Source organism: Peromyscus californicus, unplaced genomic scaffold (assembly GCF_007827085.1).
Source record: "Peromyscus californicus insignis strain IS unplaced genomic scaffold, ASM782708v3 Scaffold_5__1_contigs__length_169319896, whole genome shotgun sequence".
NCBI classification, from domain to species: Eukaryota; Metazoa; Chordata; class Mammalia; order Rodentia; family Cricetidae; genus Peromyscus; species Peromyscus californicus.
The window spans coordinates 101,513,912-101,523,425 of NW_026294573.1; the positions used below are offsets into that span (position 1 = coordinate 101,513,912).

General features: G+C 45.5%; 1 protein-coding gene across 3 annotated transcripts in view; it reads right to left on the minus strand.

Moving 5' to 3' along the window:
• The window catches only part of Tdrd7 (tudor domain containing 7), a 67,974-nt gene extending 58,736 nt beyond the window's left edge, over positions 1–9,238 (minus strand). Inside the window, exon 1 of one of the 3 annotated variants that reach the window (XM_052716431.1) lies at positions 9,102–9,238. The gene's annotated coding sequence lies outside the window, so the exon portion shown is untranslated. Of the gene's footprint in view, positions 1–8,602; positions 8,876–9,101 lie in introns of those variants that run through there. The other 2 variants (XM_052716433.1, XM_052716432.1) reach the window with 2 other exon arrangements.
• Between the last annotated feature and the right edge of the window lie 276 nt (positions 9,239–9,514).

Consider the following 9,514-nt stretch of genomic DNA (forward strand, 5'->3'; position numbering starts at 1 on the left):
AGGCTTCACTCTCTAATCCCATCCCTTTCAACGTGCTTCCTTCTTTCAGGCCATGGACTTCCCAGACCCAGCAGGTGACATATGACGGGCAGCCCTAACTGCCCTGCCCTCTACGGCAATCCTTAGTCATCATGTGTGCGAACAGGCAGAGGCGTCAGCGACAGAGCTCATCTGTGTGCAACAGTGCACACGCATCCTCAGTTTTCGCCTCTGAAATTTTCTGAGCTGCCCTGGTAAAGTTTCATGCTGCACATACACCTGCTACTGATGTTCTCTTTTAAGCACACAGATTATAAAATTTTAAAAGTCCATATTTTAGTATTTATTTCCACAGCAAAGCTGCTAACAAATAGGTGGTATATTTTGATTTTATTTGGTGGGGAGGACCTGGAGCCTGCAGCAAGTTGTGTCTGGGCCTGCTTTGGCTTGTGTGTCCAAATTCAATGCCAACAAGCGAAGAGCACACTTATTTTCCTGGCACAAGCTCCTTGTCCCAGGCCCCAGCATGGGAAGGTCCCCTCCCAGCAGTCTTATTCCTTCTACCTCAACCCAAGCCACCCCTGAAGATGGACGGCTGCCATCCACCACTCCCCACCACCTCCACGAGGTCGCCCTAGACCATGCCGGCAGCATCTTTGCCTCTTAGCAAAGTGGTCTCTGCTCCACTTTCTCTTCTAGAATCTACTCTTCAGACCACATATATCAACCAGAGCAATCCTTACATACTAAATCCTGTCATGCCATTCTTCCGCTCAAAACCTACGTCCATCCTGTCATATTCAGACAAGAACCCACAATCTGTCTATGCCTACCCCCACTTCTCTGACCTCGATTCTTCTCTTTTCTCTCCCTCACTCTACGGTACTCATCCTTACCTTTCCTGGACTGTGCCTGGGATAGCCCCACCTCAGGACCTTTGTGCTTGCCTGTCCCACACCCGGAAACTCCTTGCCCCAGGGTCAATATTGCTCTCTTCAGGTAAATACCTCAAGTGTCATGTTCTCAGCAATGCTCTCCCTGGCTGCCTGACTCAGTCAGAGCCATTGTGCCAGCTGCATGGTGACCTCTATTCCACTACTCTGCATTCCTGTCACCTTAATGTGTCTCGTCACCCAATAGTCATCAGGCTGCTGTCTCCTTCACTGTGGGATTTGTGTCTGTCCCCTGCAGACTCTTTAGTGTCTAGTCCCAGAAGAGCTCAATGAATATTTATTGAATGAATGAGAAATTCTCCATCTAACTATCCATTCCCTTCCTCCTTCTACTCACTAAAATACAACACATGTGTGAGCTATTACATGAATAACCACGAAGCCATTTGTTATTAAAACTGTCCTCAAGTTACATTGAGTGTTATAAACTAAAGAAGACTACTACTCTGTCACCAGATGAAAACCAACTGTTAAATTATTTCTGGGCTTCGAGTTCACAATGAGCAGGCAGTGGCCAGGATTATTAACTGTATTGCTTTAGGTACTCATCAAAAACAGAGGCACAGCTTAAAATAGTATTTTACAATACATAGTGCTTTAGAATGCCATAATTTATGAAATCTTTGATTATCATGACATTTTTATTTGTCTGTTTAGAATTTTTACAGATGGCAATTATACACTCCATGTACATAGGAATACCTTCATCTAAAAAAAATCAAGTGCTTTTAAAATTTTTTTAATGAATCTTGGAAATCATTCATTACAAGCACAACAGTAAGGGAATTCAAGGGAATTTCAACTTTTAGAATCCAAAGGCAAAGTTTTATGTATTCTGCTCCAACCTTCTCCCCTTATTTCTAGTCTCTAAAAATGTTATGGTAGATGCAAATTTGGTTTTCACTGAATTTAAGTTAAATTTAAGGCTTTTACCTTGTGAGTCTTGAATATCCTCTGGAGATGTAACCAACTGTCTTATTAAATAAGAAACACAGAACTGTGGTGGTATTTTACTTGTACTGAAATGTGATTTTAATTGTATGTTAATAAATAAAGTTGTCTGGGGGTCAGAGCTATTAGAGCCATAGCAAGTGCATGGCGGCAGTGGCGCACGCCTTTAAGGACCTGGAGGGCGGTACATTCAGGCAGTGACGAGGCAGTCACATGTTTGGGTTTACAACCAATGAGAAGGCAGAACAGCTAGACTATATAAAGACACACACAGGAAGTAGGTCCCTCTTTCGGAGAGCTCTCTTGGCTGAAGAGGATCCCTGAATCAGGAAGGGTGAGGCTCTTAGCTCTGACCTCTTGGCTTTCTTCTCTGAATCGGCTCTGTGTTTCTTATTTAATAAGACCGTTGGTTACATCTACACAGAACCAATGCAAAGAAGAAAGCCAAGAGGTCAGAGTTAAGAGCTAAAACCTTACCCCTCCTCCTGCGGTGGTCCTACCTCTCCAAAAGAGAGCTACTTCCTGTGTTAAAGTCTTTATAAAGACTTTCAGTTCTGCCTTCTCATTGGTTGTAAACCCAACCACATGACCGCCTCGTCACTGCCTGTCTGTATAGACCTCCAGGTCTTCTATGGTTGGTATTGAGATTAAAGGCGTGTGTCTCCAATGCTGGCTGTATCCCTGAACACACAGAGATCTAACTAGCTCTGCCTATCAAGTGCTGGGATTACAAGCATACGCCACCATCGCCCAGCTTTCCTATGGCTTGCTAATAGCTCTGACCCCCGGGCAACTTTATTTACTAACATACAAATAACATTTTAATACAAATAAAATATCACCATAATCCTCTAAGACCAGGTGACCACAAGTGAGGCTAGGCAGAGAGAAATATAGAGTGGGCCTTCCATTTCAGATTGCAGATCCTCAGGCCCACATTCTTGAGGGCTGCCCAGTCAGTGTACAGGTTGCCTGAGCTAAGTAAGACTCCCAAGCAGCAAACTAGAAATGGGCATGGGGAATTATTAGTCACAAAGAGAGCTTGCAAAGACCTGTCAACGAGGAAGAAATGCTGACAGACCACACTGTGTTTTCACTTCCTCTTGCTCTTCTTCTCCTTACTCATGCAGAATAGAAACATCAAACCAGCGTTATACACACTTTAGCACAATCTGTGCATTCGATAGCTAAAGAAATTTTTGCAGAAGAATGCTATGTATGGGAAATGACCATGGATAAATACACTGGCTAGAAATAGAAAACAAGTTGAAAACTAGAGAAACTTCTAGTTTTGTGTTTAATTTAAAATATCAGAAGTTGTCTTGATTCACTTACTTGCCTTCTAAACACTTGTATCAACTGACAAGTTTGCTGAGCAAGCCAGTGGGTCTCCATGATTTCTCTCATAACAAGTAGGCAAATACACTTTGGCAAATAGTCTTGGAGCAAAATGCAATTCCCCAGACCCAGCTGTCTAAGAGAGTGTAGGACATGGACCCTACCTCAGAAAGAGGACCTGGGAATAGCAAAGAATGATTCAGGCTGTTGTGTAACAGTTTCTCTGAATTGAAGCATTCCACCTGTAGGGAAGGTCCTTAAACAGGAAGGTAAACAATTCAGAATAGCTTCAGGAAATCCCTGAAACTGACCAATTTCACTAGGCCCCTCCCTGTCAGAATAAACAATAAAAGTCAAGCACCCCTCTCAGCCAAGTCAAGATGAAAAGTAGACTCTCAGATAAGCCCAGCTGCCTGGAAGAGGTTTAGAACAACTGAGTCACTTGGAAGTGACACTTTCAACCTGTTAAGCTGCCTATAGGCTGTGCAGTGTGCTCCAGGTTTCCAGCTTCTGTGAGCTGTCACCCATGCTGGGGTGGGCTTTGGTGATGCAGTGGTCTTTTGAGTTATTTCTGTTCCTGTAAGCAACTCCTCAGCCATATTCCTATAAGTAACCCCAATAAAACTCACTGGTTCACCAAGTTGGACTTTGGTGGCATCTATACTTTGGTTTGTCATGGGCTCCTTATCTGGGGTGAGTAGGTGTGTGCATAGTATCTCCACAAGAAAAGCTTTGTCACATAACATAGGCACCTTAACACCACCTCCTTAAAACTATTAAGCTTAAAAATGAGGAAGCTAGAGCTTGGGAGATGGCTTAATGGGTAAAGTGTTCGCTACACGCATGAATACCTGAGTTCAGAACTCCAGAATCACGTCAAAAGCGGGCGGACACAGTGGCTTGTCTCTATAATCCCAATGAGGGAGGAAGGTGGAGACAGAAAGATCCCTGGGGCTCAGTGAACAGTCAGTCTAGCCAACTCAGGTCCAACTCAACCCATGCTCCAGGTCTAGTGGGAAACTGTCTCAAAAAAAATGACAGAAGACACTCAATGCTGACCTCTGGCCTCGCTACCCATGTGCACACAAGTGCAGAAACACCAATGAACACTACATATTTACACACATAAAAAAAAAAAAGAAGAAACTAGGGGTGGAGAGATGGCTTGATGTTAAAAGTACTTTCTGCTCTTGCAGAGGACCTGGGTTCTGTCCTCAGCCACCACATGGCAGCTCCTGTAGCTCCAGTTTCAGGAGATCCAATGGTCTTCCGATTTCCACAGGCACCAGGAACACCAGGTACACATACACACATGCAGGTAAAACATTCATACACCTAAAATAAATCTTTAAAAAATATAACTCTGAAAAATGAGGAAACAGAGGCCCATGGCTAAGTCTTCTGGCTCTTACTTATTTCATGGCCAGAATCAACCACCTCTGATCTCCTGACTTCTAATCCAAACCTTTCTTTCTGAGGACACTACCAACCTAGATGCGTGCTTAGTGACAACCCTTCAAAACTGGAAACAGGCCTCACACAGGCTGATTTAACAGAGATGCATCCTAATCCAATAGAATGTCACATGCTGCAGAAACTCTGGCGAACCTGACTGCTCCTCATTTTCCATCATCCTTTCCCTCTCCTCTATGCTACCCACGCCACTGCAAATGCCCCGGTACTAATGATATATAAAAAGTACAGGACATCAAATTTAAATGTACATGGGGGGGTATTGGAGACAGAAATCCAGGGCCTTCTGCATGCTAGGCAAGGGCTCTACCTCTGAGCTACATTCCAACCCTAAAGTTAAACAATTTACATGACTTAAAACAATGCTCACTGTATTTTAAAACTATGTTGTGTAAAACTGCCTTTTTTCTTTAATTAAACCTAAAATGATTCAAGGAAGTCTTATTTTGAAGAATCTGAGGAAGTTTTTGTTGTTTGCTTGAGACAGGATCTCACTCCCTATGATGCTCACGCTGGTCTCAAACTTCAGATCCTCCTGCCTTTGCCTGTAAGTGCTGGGATTCAGATGTGCACCACCACATACAACTGAGCTCTGACGCATTTCAAACAGATGTTTTCTGATGCTGTCCACCACTCAGGTATTGTGCAGGCAAGTATCCATATGCTTCTGGTGTCCTATGGTTATGGGCATCCACCAACCAACCACAGCGGCACCAGTCTGGCTCTCATCTCTGTTTTTTCTGCTACTAAGTTTCTCTCTTTTTTTTTTCCAACCATTTTTAACTGAATGGTTTGTCTTATCTTTCTCACAACAATTTTCCCATCATAAATTCTAATCACCCAAATAAACCCAAAGAATTACTAGGGTAAACTCTCTTACCCTCTTAGCTATTTGATCAGTGTTGAAGAATCTGTACATCTCACTAGAGTAGTGGTTCTCAATCTGTGGATCACAACTCCTGGTTGCACATTAGATAATAATATTACAATTCATAACAGTAGCAAGGTTACAGTTATGAAGTAGCAATGAAATAATTTTATGGTTGGGGTCACCACAACCTAAGGAACTGTATTAAAGGGCTGCAGCGTTAGGAAGGTTGAGAACCACTGCTCTAAAGAATATCCTTAAGATCTTACACGATCTTACCAAGTAGGGACCTAAAAGCCCCAATAAGTGTGTGCTGAAGACTTTAGACATCAATTAGGCTAACTCAAGCCTTTCATCTTACAAAGCAGTAAACAGCCTCAGAGAGGGGAGGAATGTGTCTACGATCCTTACCCAGCAATTTCTCATATTGCAAGGTGTGTGGGTTGTTTTTTGTTTTTAATTTAAAAGGCAGTCCCCCTATGTAGCTCTCCATCAGCCACTAGAGTGCTGGGATTATAGGTATGCACCACCACACCCAGTGTGCACAAGCTTAAGGGCTATTATTTTCTTTCCAATGATGGTCTACTTGTTGAATCTAAGCAAGTCTACCTACGACTGGTTTTTAAAGGAAAGAGTAATTATCTTCCTTAAAGGTTTTTAGGAAGCAATTTTCCTTTTTATTCTTGTTATTTCAAATTATTTACTTTGGCCAGTATATAAATATATCTAAGTAAGGGGTCTCTGTTAGGCTACACTAGAAAAAAAAAACCCTGCGACGATTAAGAAAGTTGGTCAGGAGTCTCTGTCTCAACACTAGTTCTGACTCCCCAGTACCTGTGCCTTTTGGAGCAGTTCATTTCAGTCTCTTTTTTCATGTGGAGGATGATTGTGGGCAAGAGCTATTGGTTCTCTGCTTTCCTCAGGTTCCTTTGAGGAGGAAATGGGTGTTACAGAATATTATTTTAAGATCTATTACATTCGTTTATGCCGTAGAATATTTGTTTAATGATGCAAAGATGTGTTCCGTTCTTTTATGTTGCATTTGTTTAACTCTGTGAAGCTGTGTTACTTTGCCTGTCTAAAACACCTGATTGGTCTAATAAAGAGTTAAATGGCCAATTGCAGGCAAGAGAGAGGAAGGGGGTGGCAGGCAGAGAGAACAAATAGAAGTCTTGAGAGAGAAAAGATCAAGGAGCAAGAAGAGAGAGGACACCAGGGGCCAGTCACCCAGCTACACAGGAAGCCTTGGAGTAAGAAGTAAAGAAGAGATGTACAGAAACAGAGAAGGATAAAAGCCCAGAGGCAAAAGATAGACGGCATGAGTTAAGAAAAGCTGGCTAAGCCGGGCGGTGGTGGCGCACGCCTTTAATCCCAGCACTCGGGAGGCAGAGCCAGGCGGATCTCTGTGAGTTCGAGGCCAGCCTGGTCTCCAAAGCGAGTTCCAGGAAAGGCACAAAGCTACACAGAGAAACCCTGTCTCGAAAAAACCAAAAAAAAAAAAAAAAAAGAAAAGCTGGCTAATAACAAGCCAAGCTAAGGCCAGGCATTCATAAGAATAAGACTCTGTGTGTGATTTACTTGGGAGCTGGGTGGCAGGCCCCCCAAAAGAGCCAAAGAGCAAACAGTAAATAAATAAATAAATAAATAAATAAATAAATAAATAATAAAACAAATAAACAAACACCACAAATGGGCTCCAAAGTTCTGATGGGAATTACAGGTTTGCTTGCTCACAACAAAGCTGCACAGGCTGACTATCAAGTCTGCTTGGAATCTCACTGGGTTATCTTGGTTCAGAAGCTCTGACTGGCACACACTTCAACTGAAAATTACAAAATTGACTACTTTTTGTTTGTTTGAAAAGACAGACTCTGGGCTCTTGGGGAATGTATGAAAACAATGAAGGACAGTGATGGGAACCAAGGGAAGAAAAACCAAGTCTGGCACAAAGAAAGAAAAGCCAATTCATATAAAAATGAAAGTCAAATTCACTCCAAGCAACCACAAACTCCTGATCCATGAAAGCATCCAGACACTTTTTTTCCTACATTTCAAAGCTCAGTTCTTGTTGTCTGTACTTCATCAAACACAAAACAAGCACACAAAATTTAATTATAAAGTGTATTCTTTACATTTCTAGCAAACATCCAATTATATTAGAAAGAAAAGTTAAAAAAGAAAGCTCCTTCTAGAGTTCCAAACTCTTGATGTAAAGCACAATAGTTCACTCAGCCATGTTCAGGTGGCGCATTTAAAAGGGTATTAGCGGGGATTACGTTTCACTTCCAATCCACAGGGACTAAAATCTGAGGGCACTGCCAGGTGCTGCCTCACTGTCTTAGCAAAGAGGGAATCTACAAAAGAGAAGGGAAGGGCTGAGGAGCTGTGGACTCCGCAACCAGCACAGTACTTTGCATGTAACTGAAGCTCAACTATGTCATCTCGATGCAACTGCAAAAATCTCCACCATGCGCCGATTTATCCTATAAAAAGATGTGTGTTCCTGTCCTCAAAAACCTTGAAGTCCCAACCTGTAAAATATGAGCAGTTCGGTGAAAGGAAAAGAGTTCGCCACTTTGGGCGATTATCATTATGAGCCAAAGGATTTACCTTATCTTGAAAACACTTCGAAGGTTAAGTTAACTATTACCATTTGGCACACGAAAAAGCAGGCTCAGAGAAAGGGTGCAATTTATTCCCGACCTCACAATTAAGCTTTGAAGCCCAGATATCAGCAAAGGCCGCACTGTAGAATGCCACACTTTCATTCACGCCAGGGGGCTCGGGAAGAGACAGGGACTTAGTTCTAAATTTCACTTCTACACTAAGGCGTTTCCATTCCCAAGAACACTTCTCTGCATACGTCCACCTGCAGAGTCGAGGAGGTTACCAACCCGAATAGTGATTTCCTTGGTTGGTCTGTAGTGGCAGTATCGGAAACCTTTGGGGCTGGGTCTTTACTAACATCTATACACAGCTCCCTTCCTTGCGCCCCAAAATGACAGGGGAGTGGCAGCCCTGGATATTAATAGAAAGGTACCCCTCAAGCGGATGGGAGGAGAAAAGCTTTCAGCTCCGACTTCCAAGACAACTTCTCCGTGGATGCTTGTTTCCTCCCCAGCGCTCACGGTTAACAGGAACGGCTACGTGTAGGTCCTGCCTGATGTGCGCGGCCTGCACCGGCCGGTCTCGAGGGCGGAGGCCGCCGCAGTGTGGCCCGCGGGCAGGCACAACTGCGACGAGCTCGGTACCGCTGCCCCGCACGGGCGGCCGCGGCCGGTTGCTCCTGCCCAGGAGGGAGCGCACTCAGATCGGCGCGCCGCCCACGCCCCCCTCTGCATCTCCGGCTGCACCGCGGCCTCCCCGGTGGACGCCGGCCCACGTCCCGGGGCGTCACGCACGACGCTCTGGAACCCCGCCGCGTCGGGGACCAGGCCCGGGCCTGAGTCGCCGCGCCCAGCCGCTGTCCCACCCGAGCCCTGCCGCCCCGCAGCCTGCCCCGCGTCGCCCGCACCTGTCGCGCCCCGACCTGAGCTCACCTGGTCCCGGGGGCCGGCGGCCCACGCCCTCACCTCTGGGCCCGGCTCCCTCCGCCGCCTCCGCCAGGGTTCCCGACGCGGCCGCCGCCCACTTTCGGTTTCCCCCGCACTGCCTGAGCGGCGGCTTGGGAATCACCTAAAGCCCCGCCCTCTAGGCCCCGCCCCGCCACACCACGCCCCGCCCCTCGGCCGCCGGGCTCGGCTCGGCTTTACGCAGGCGCAGGCGCTCAGGTCACCGCCGCCCACTCCGGGGTCCGCGGGTGAGAAGGGAAACCGACGCCGCCTAGCGGTTCCTGCGCGTGCGCACGCCGGGCTGGTGCTCGGGGCTGTGGGCATCCCACTCCTTCCACAAAGTTCTTTCTCTTCAGCATCTCCATAGTTTCTTTTCATTGTCGTCGACAGTCCATCTTCAG